Here is a 9,326-nt window from a genome sequence, read left to right as displayed (position 1 = left end):
ACGTCAGGAAGGTGGCGTGCAGGAATCCCATACATTGGTAATAGAGCCGTGATGCAGAAGTGGCACAGACGTAACCTAAGGAGACCCAAGAACCAGGGTTAATCTACATAATTATACCTTTAGCAGATGCTATTTTGGGGATTATCCCTTTAAGCGGCAGGTAATGCATTTGTATGTCAATGTTGTAATAAAATAAGAAGGACAAAGAAAAATTCCCATGGGATCGAGTACAGGATCATTAATTAGGGGTCGGGTCACAGTGGGAGACGGCACAGTTACGCTATGTGTGTATTCTTATGCCGCCCTTCACAATCAGCCGCTATCATATTTGTATGACAGAAAAGATGTAATATGGGGAATTGTTTCTATAGCTACCGACCCATTTCCACTGTTTTATCCTTAATGCAGAATAAAACAGATGCAACATATTTGATGTACGGAACAATCTGCTGATATTATAGGAAGCTTCTACTAGAATTGACATTTACAATTGCTGTACATAGCGGTGTATATCACATTACACGTGGAGATATATATATATAAACATATTATGCATGTGTCACATAGACTAAACAAATACAGGGATGGGGCCGGCGCACACTCCCCGGCGAGGGATGGGGCCAACTTTTTCCCCCCCGGCGAGGGATGGGGACAACATATGCCCCCCGGCGAGGGATGGGGCCAACATATGCCCCCCCGGCGAGGGATGGGGCCAACATATGCCCCCCCGGCGAGGGATGGGGCCAACATATGCCCCCCGGCGAGGGATGGGGCCAACATATGCCCCCCGGCGAGGAATGGGGCCAACATATGCCCACCGGTGAGGAATGTGGCCAACATATGCCCCCCGGTGAGGGATGGGGCCAACATATGCCCCCTGGCAAGGGATGGGGCCAACATATGCCCCCCGGCGAGGGATGGGGCCAACATATGCCCCCGGTGAGGGATGGGGACAACATATGCCCCCCGGTGAGGAATGGGGCCAACATATGCCCCCCGGTGAGGGATGGGGCCAACATATGCCCCCCGGTGAGGAATGGGGCCAACATATGCCCCCCGGTGAGGAATGTGGCCAACATATGCCCCCCGGTGAGGGATGTAGCTGGCATTAAACAGTCCTACCCCGCACATAAATTACATTAAAAAAATGAACACTGTATCTCCATAGTTACAGACTACAAAGAAACCCAGTGTAGTCTGATCCCACAGTAAGGTGTCACTGCTTCCATCTGCTTCATCTTCTATTGTCTGTAGGTTATCATAAAGAGGAGGCAGAAGAAGGGGAAAAACACAACTGTAGGATCAGACTACACAATGCTTGTAGTCTGTAACCATAGAGACACAGATCTGCATAGGAGCTGTACACACAGACACGAAGATATCTAATTAAAGTGTTTGTCCAAAGATTAAATGTTACCCCCCTAAACCAAGGATGGGTGATAACATGCTGATCTGTGGGGGTCTGACCGCTGGGACCCCCACCGATCACGAGAATGGGGGGGCCCGTTCTTCAAAATGAATGGAGCGGCAGGTCGAGCGTGTGCTCTGCTGCTTCATTCATTCTCTAGGGGCACTGCAAGAGATAGCCAAGTACAGCAATCAGCTACCTCTGGCAGTCCCATAGGCAGGCAGTGTGCATACATGACCTGCCAGTCCATTCATTCGAAGAAACGGGACCCCCAGTCTCGTGATTAGTGTGGAGTGCCAGCAATCGGACCCCACCGCACACCCCTATGGCCGGCCCTGCCCATCCTCTATCGGTTGCTTGTGATTGACATGTGAAGCTTTTATTACAATGTTAGTGTGTAACATACAGTGTGGGGCGGTTGTCTTTACGGTTATGCTCCTGTGCTATAATTTATATATGATATTCATGGTGCTGCTGTACGGTATATCGTATATAGGCGACGACCGACTGTAAATACAGCAACTGATCCACATTAGTAAATGAAGAGCAGCTACGAGCAGATGTCTGGGTGACTGCAGGTGACAGCACCACCACCTGAGTGGCAGCACCGGCATCCGCTCCTCATTCTTTAACGTCGATCATCCAACCCTTGTGATGTCTGATCTCTGCTCGGTCAATGTTGCGCATTTAATCTCTCAGCAGAAGTCAAATCACTCCGACTCCCAGATCTCCCACCGGGCTGCCTCCTCTGCTCAGATCGTAACCTTCACATTGAGACTCTGCTCTGACCTTGGACGCAGTTGGAAGCCCTAGAATTCCCATCTCACTTTATCTCATCCAAGAAACAGCGGGGGGAGGCGATAGCGCGGCCAGGAATTCAATACGCGGGTTAGATAGTAGAATTATCTCCACGACCACGTCACTTGCAATTCACCGCTGGTGTGGACCGTAATTTACTATCCTAGAATATGGTCTTTATAGGGAGCGCTGCCTCACACCAGGGGCTCCACGGAATAACAGAGGTTCACAATGGTGTAATGATCAATAATCTGTCTCCTGGCAAAAGTCACAGGAAAAAAGCGCTCTAGAATATAAGTCGACCATAAACAGGTGTCATCAAGATTTACTGAATCTCACAGGAGGAATTCTACCACTAACATTCATTTAATAAAATCCAGAGTAACACTGATAATCCACTATAATCCCCAGATGTAATATCCTACTCATTCACATCCATATTCTTGTACATAGGGGGCAGTATTATAGTAGTTATATTGTATATAGGGGCAGTATTATAGTAGTTATATTGTATATAGGGGCAGTATTATAGGAGTTATATTCTTGTATATAGGAGCAGTATTATAGTAGTTATATTCTTGTATATAGGAGCAGTATTATAGTAGTTATAATCTTGTATATAGGAGCAGTATTATAGTAGTTATATTCTTGTATATAGGAGGCAGTATTATAGTAGTTATATTCTTGTATATAGGAGCAGTATTATAGTAGTTATATTCTTGTATATATGGGGCAGTATTATAGTAGTTATATTCTTGTATATAGGGGCAGTATTATAGTAGTTATATTGTCTATAGGGGCAGTATTATAGGAGTTATATTCTTGTATATAGGAGCAGTATTATAGTAGTTATATTCTTGTATATAGGGGGCAATATCATAGTAGTTATATTCTTGTATATAGTAGTAGTATTATAGCAGTTATATTCTTGTATATAGGGGCAGTATTATAGTAGTTATATTCTTGTATATAGGGGCAGTATTATAGTAGTTATATTCTTGTATATAGGGGGCAGTATTATAGTAGTTATATTCTTGTATATAGGGGCAGTATTATAGTAGTTATATTCTTGTATATAGGGGCAGTATTATAGTAGTTATATTCTTGTATATAGGGGGCAGTATTATAGTAGTTATATTCTTGTATATAGGGAGCAGTATTATAGTAGTTATATTCTTGTATATAGGGGCAGTATTATAGTAGTTATATTCTTGTATATAGGAGCAGTATTATAGTAGTTATATTCTTGTATATAGGGGCAGTATTATAGTAGTTATATTCTTGTATGTAGGGACAGTATTATAGTAGTTATATTCCTGTATATAGGGGGCAGTATTATAGTAGTTATATTCTTGTATATAGGAGAAGTATTATAGTAGTTATATTCTTGTATATAGGGGCAGTATTATAGTAGTTATATTCTTGTATATAGGAGGCAGTATTATAGTAGTTATAGTCTTGTATATAGGGGCAGTATTATAGTAGTTCTATTCTTATATATAGGAGTAGTATTATAGTAATTATATTCTTGTATATAGGAAGCAGTATTATAGTAGTTATATTCTTGTATATAAGGGGCAGTATTATAGTAGTTATATTCTTGTGTATAGGGGGCAGTATTATAGTAGTTATATTCTTGTATATAGGGGGCAGTATTATAGTAGTTATATTCTTGTATATAGGGGGCAGTATTATAGTAGTTATACTCTTGTATATAGGGGAAGTATTATAGTAGTTATATTCTTGTATATAGGGGCAGTATTATAGTAGTTATATTCTTGTATATAGGGGCAGTATTATAGTAGTTATATTCTTGTATATAGGGGCAGTATTACAGTAGTTATATTCTTGTATATAGGGGAGCAGTATTATAGTAGTTATATTCTTGTATATAGGGGCAGTATTACAGTAGTTATATTCTTGTATATGGGGGCAGTATTACAGTAGTTATATTCTTGTATATAGGGGGCAGTATTATAGTAGTTATATTCTTGTATATAGGGAGCAGTATTACAGTAGTTATATTCTTGTATATAGGGGGCAGTATTATAGTAGTTATATTCTTGTATATAGGGAGCAGTATTATAGTAGTTCTATTCTTATATATAGGAGCAGTATTATAGTAAATATATTCTTGTATATAGGGGCAGTATTATATTAGTTATATCCTTGTATATAGGGGCAGTATGATAGTAGTTATATTCTTGTATATAGGGGCAGTATTACAGTAGTTATATTGTTGTATATAGGGGCAGTATTATAGTAGTTATATTCTTGTATATAGGAGGCAGTATTATAGTAGTTATATTCTTGTATATAGGGGCAGTATTATAGTAGTTATATTCTTGTATATAGGGAGCAGTATTATAGTAGTTATATTCTTGTATATAGGGGCAGTATTATAGTAGTTATATTGTATATAGGGGCAGTATTATAGTAGTTATATTCTTGTATATAGGGGCAGTATTATAGTAGTTATATTCTTGTATGTAGCAGGCAGTATTATAGTAGTTATATTCTTGTATATAGGGGCAGTATTATAGTTGTTATATTCTTGTACATAGGGGTAGTATTATAGTAGTTATATTCTTGTATATAGGAGGCAGTATTATAGTGGTTATATTCTTGTATATAGGGGCAGTATTATAGTAGTTATACTCTTGTATATAGGGAGCAGTATTATAGTAGTTCTATTCTTGTATATAGGGGCAGTATTATAGTAGTTATATTCTTGTATATAGTGGCAGTATTATAGTAGTTATATTCTTGTATATAGGGGCAGTATTATAGTAGTTATATTCTTGTATATAGTGGCAGTATTATAGTAGTTATATTCTTGTATATAGGGAGCAGTATTATAGTAGTTCTATTCTTGTATATAGGGGCAGTATTATAGTAGTTCTATTCTTGTATATAGGGGCAGTATTATAGTAGTTATATTCTTGTATATAGTGGCAGTATTATAGTAGTTATATTCTTGTATATAGGGGCAGTATTATAGTAGTTATATTCTTGTATATAGGAGGCAGTATTATAGTAGTTATATTCTTGTATATAGGGGCAGTATTATAGTAGTTATATTGTATATAGGGGCAGTATTATAGTAGTTATATTCTTGTATATAGGGGCAGTATTATAGTAGTTATATTCTTGTATGTAGCAGGCAGTATTATAGTAGTTATATTCTTGTATATAGGGGCAGTATTATAGTTGTTATATTCTTGTACATAGGGGTAGTATTATAGTAGTTATATTCTTGTATATAGGAGGCAGTATTATAGTGGTTATATTCTTGTATATAGGGGCAGTATTATAGTAGTTATATTCTTGTATATAGGGAGCAGTATTATAGTAGTTCTATTCTTGTATATAGGGGCAGTATTATAGTAGTTATATTCTTGTATATAGGGGCAGTATTATAGTAGTTATATTCTTGTATATAGGGGCAGTATTAAAGTAGTTATATTCTTCTATATAGGGGCAGTATTATAGTAGTTATATTCTTGTATATAGGGGCAGTATTATAGTAGTTATATTCTTGTATATAGGAGCAGTATTATAGTAGTTATATTCTTTTATATAGGGGGCAGTATTAAAGTAGTTATAATCTTGTATATAGGAGCAGTATTATAGTAGTTATAGTCTTGTATATAGGAGGCAGTATTATAGTAGTTATATTCTTGTATATATGAGCAGTATTACAGTAGTTATAATCTTGTATATAGGGGCAGGATTATAGTAGTTATATTCTTGTATATAGGGACAGTATTATAGTAGTTATATTCTTATATATTAGGGCAGTATTATAGTAGTTATATTCTTGTATATAGGGGCAGTATTATAGTAGTTATATTCTTGTATATAGGAGCAGTATTATAGTAGTTATATTCTTGTACATAGCGGGCAGTGTTAAAGTAGTTATATTCTTGTATTTATGGAGCAGTATTATAGTAGTTATATTCTTGTATATAGGGGCAGTATTATAGTAGTTATATTCTTGTATATATGGAGCAGTATTATAGTAGTTATATTCTTGTATATAGGGGCAGTATTATAGCAGTTATATTCTTGTATATATGGAGCAGTATTATAGTAGTTATATTCTTGTATATAGGGGCAGTATTATAGTAGTTGTATTTGTGTATATAGAGGGCAGTATTATAGTAGTTATATTCCTGTATATAGGGGGAAGTATTATAGTAGTTATATTCTTGTATATAGGGGCAGTATTATAGTAGTTATATTCCTGTATATAGGGGGCAGTATTATAGTAGTTATATTCTTGTATATATGGAGCAGTATTATAGTAGTTATATTCTTGTATATAGGGGCAGTATTATAGCAGTTATATTCTTGTATATATGGAGCAGTATTATAGTAGTTATATTCTTGTATATAGGGGCAGTATTATAGTAGTTGTATTTGTGTATATAGAGGGCAGTATTATAGTAGTTATATTCCTGTATATAGGGGGAAGTATTATAGTAGTTATATTCTTGTATATAGGGGCAGTATTATAGTAGTTATATTCTTGTATATAGGGGGCAGTATTATAGTAGTTATATTCTTGTTTGTAGGGGGCAGTAGTATAGTAGTTATATTCTTGTATATAGGGAGCAGTATCATAGTAGTTATATTCCTGTATATAGGAGGCAGTATTATAGTAGTTATATTCTTGTATATAGGGGGCAGTATTATAGTAGTTATATTCTTGTATATAGGGGCAGTATTATAGTAGTTATATTCTTGTATATAGGGGCAGTATTATAGTAGTTATATACTTGTATATAGGGGTCAGTATTATAGTAGTTATATTCCTGTATATAGGGGGCAGTATTATAGTAGTTATATTCTTGTATATAGGAGCAGTATTATAGTAGTTATAGTCTTGTATATAGGGGCAGTATTATAGTAGTTATATACTTGTATATAGGGGTCAGTATTATAGTAGTTATATTCCTGTATATAGGGGGCAGTATTATAGTAGTTATATTCTTGTATATAGGGGCAGTATTATAGTAGTTATATACTTGTATATAGGGGTCAGTATTATAGTAGTTATATTCCTGTATATAGGGGGCAGTATTATAGTAGTTATATTCTTGTATATAGGAGCAGTATTATAGTAGTTATATTCTTGTATATAGGGGCAGTATTATAGTAGTTATATACTTGTATATAGGGGTCAGTATTATAGTAGTTATATTCCTGTATATAGGGGGCAGTATTATAGTAGTTATATTCTTGTATATAGGGGCAGTATTATAGTAGTTATATTCTTGTTTATAGGAGTAGTATTATAGTAGTTATATTCTTGTATATAGGGGGCAGTATTAGGCTATGTTCACACGGGGTATTTTGCCGAGTTTTTTGACGCGGAAACCGCGTCGCAAAACTCGGCAGAAACGGCCCGAGAACGCCTCCCATTGATTTCAATGGGAGGCGTCGGCGTCTTTTTCCCGCGAGCAGTAAAACTGCCTCGCGGGAAAAAGAAGCGACATGCCCTATCTTCGGGCGCTTCCGCCTCGGACCTCCCATTGACTTCAATGGGAGGCAGGAGAAAGAGTATATCTCGCTGTTTTATGCCCGCGGCGCTCAATGGCCGCGGGCGAAAAACGGCGCGATAATTGCCGCGAAAATCGGCGTGCAGGGAGAGGAATATCTGCCTCAAAGTTCCAAACTGAATTTTGAGGCAGATATTCCTCCCCCAAAATACTCCGTGTGAACATAGCCTTATTATAGTAGTTATATTCTTGTATATAGGGGCAGTATAAGGCTGGGTTCACACTGAGTTTTTTGCAGGAGGAAAATCTGCCTCAAAATTCCGTTTGGAGTTTTGAGGCAGATTTTCCTCTGCCTGCATGCCGATTTTCGCAGCGTTTTTCAATTGCGGGCATAAAACGCCTCAAAATTCTCTGCCTTCCGTTGATGTCAATGGGAGGTCAGAGGCGTAAACGCTCGAAGATCGTGCATGTCCCTTCTTTTTCCTGTGAGCAGGTTTTTCCGCTGGCGGGAAAAAAACGCCTCTGCCTCCCATTGAACTCAATGGGAGGCATTTTCGGCCGTTTTTTTAGGGGCAGCATTATAGTAGTTACATTGTAATGAAATCTTGAGCATAGATTTTCACTCACTAGTGCAGAGATACACTACATAACCAAACATGTGCAGAACATTATGAGGGTGACATTAGGCATGTGTCGGTGTGCCAGAGTCCCCCAATTATCTTATGCTATTTTTTATAACTGCTACCCATTTGTGTGGTAAAGGGTGCAGTGGGGTACTTATTTCTTAAAATTATAAAATATCCCTTACATATTTATGGCGATAGACGAGGCGTCGACTAAAATAACAGCATTAAAACGTATAGAAAAAAGTTTGATCCAAAGGATATGAACGCCTTTCGGACAACATTTTTATTTTATTGCTTGTATTTTAGGCTAAAAAAGAATTTTTGTAATTGATTTTTGTATTCTGAACCTTTTTTGTTCTGCATATATTCAAACACATCACAGTGAACGACATTTTGCTGAGTGCTATGTATTGGATACATGCCGGCTGAAGAAACAAAACAGTTCAGAATTTGTAACAAAATCCAACTACAAAAATAGTTTTTGGGTTAAAATAAATGCAATTTAGCCCTAAAGGTTCTCATAACCTTTACGGCTCTGTTCACATCATGTGTTTCTCGGTGTATGCATAGGGAAGGTTCCATAGGGTTCTGACCTTCCCAAAAAGGGGTCCATTACATTTGTGGGTACCAGTTTTTCAGGGCAGAGGGATCCCCCCAAATAAACGTATACCACGTGATAGACATTGATTTTACATGGAATCTTATGCATAAGTCAGGGGTTTACGTTCGGCGCATACATCCGGAGATTTACCTCGCGTATACGCCAAGCCCAAACGTAAAGGCAAAGCATGATGTGAACAGAGCCATGATCCAGCAATGATTCAAGGACACTCAAGAAAGGTCGAACAGTCTGTTCAATATAAAACACCATAATAATTTCTCAATACTGATTATCAAAGACAAAAAAGTCGATTTGGCGCTGAATAACACGGACATTACACTCATTATCTGGAACTCAGCAGAAAGGAAACATTTTTCTGATCTTTTAGT

Source organism: Rhinoderma darwinii, chromosome 1 (genome assembly GCF_050947455.1).
Source record: "Rhinoderma darwinii isolate aRhiDar2 chromosome 1, aRhiDar2.hap1, whole genome shotgun sequence".
NCBI classification, from domain to species: Eukaryota; Metazoa; Chordata; class Amphibia; order Anura; family Rhinodermatidae; genus Rhinoderma; species Rhinoderma darwinii.
Note: the sequence above shows the minus strand (reverse complement) of the source record.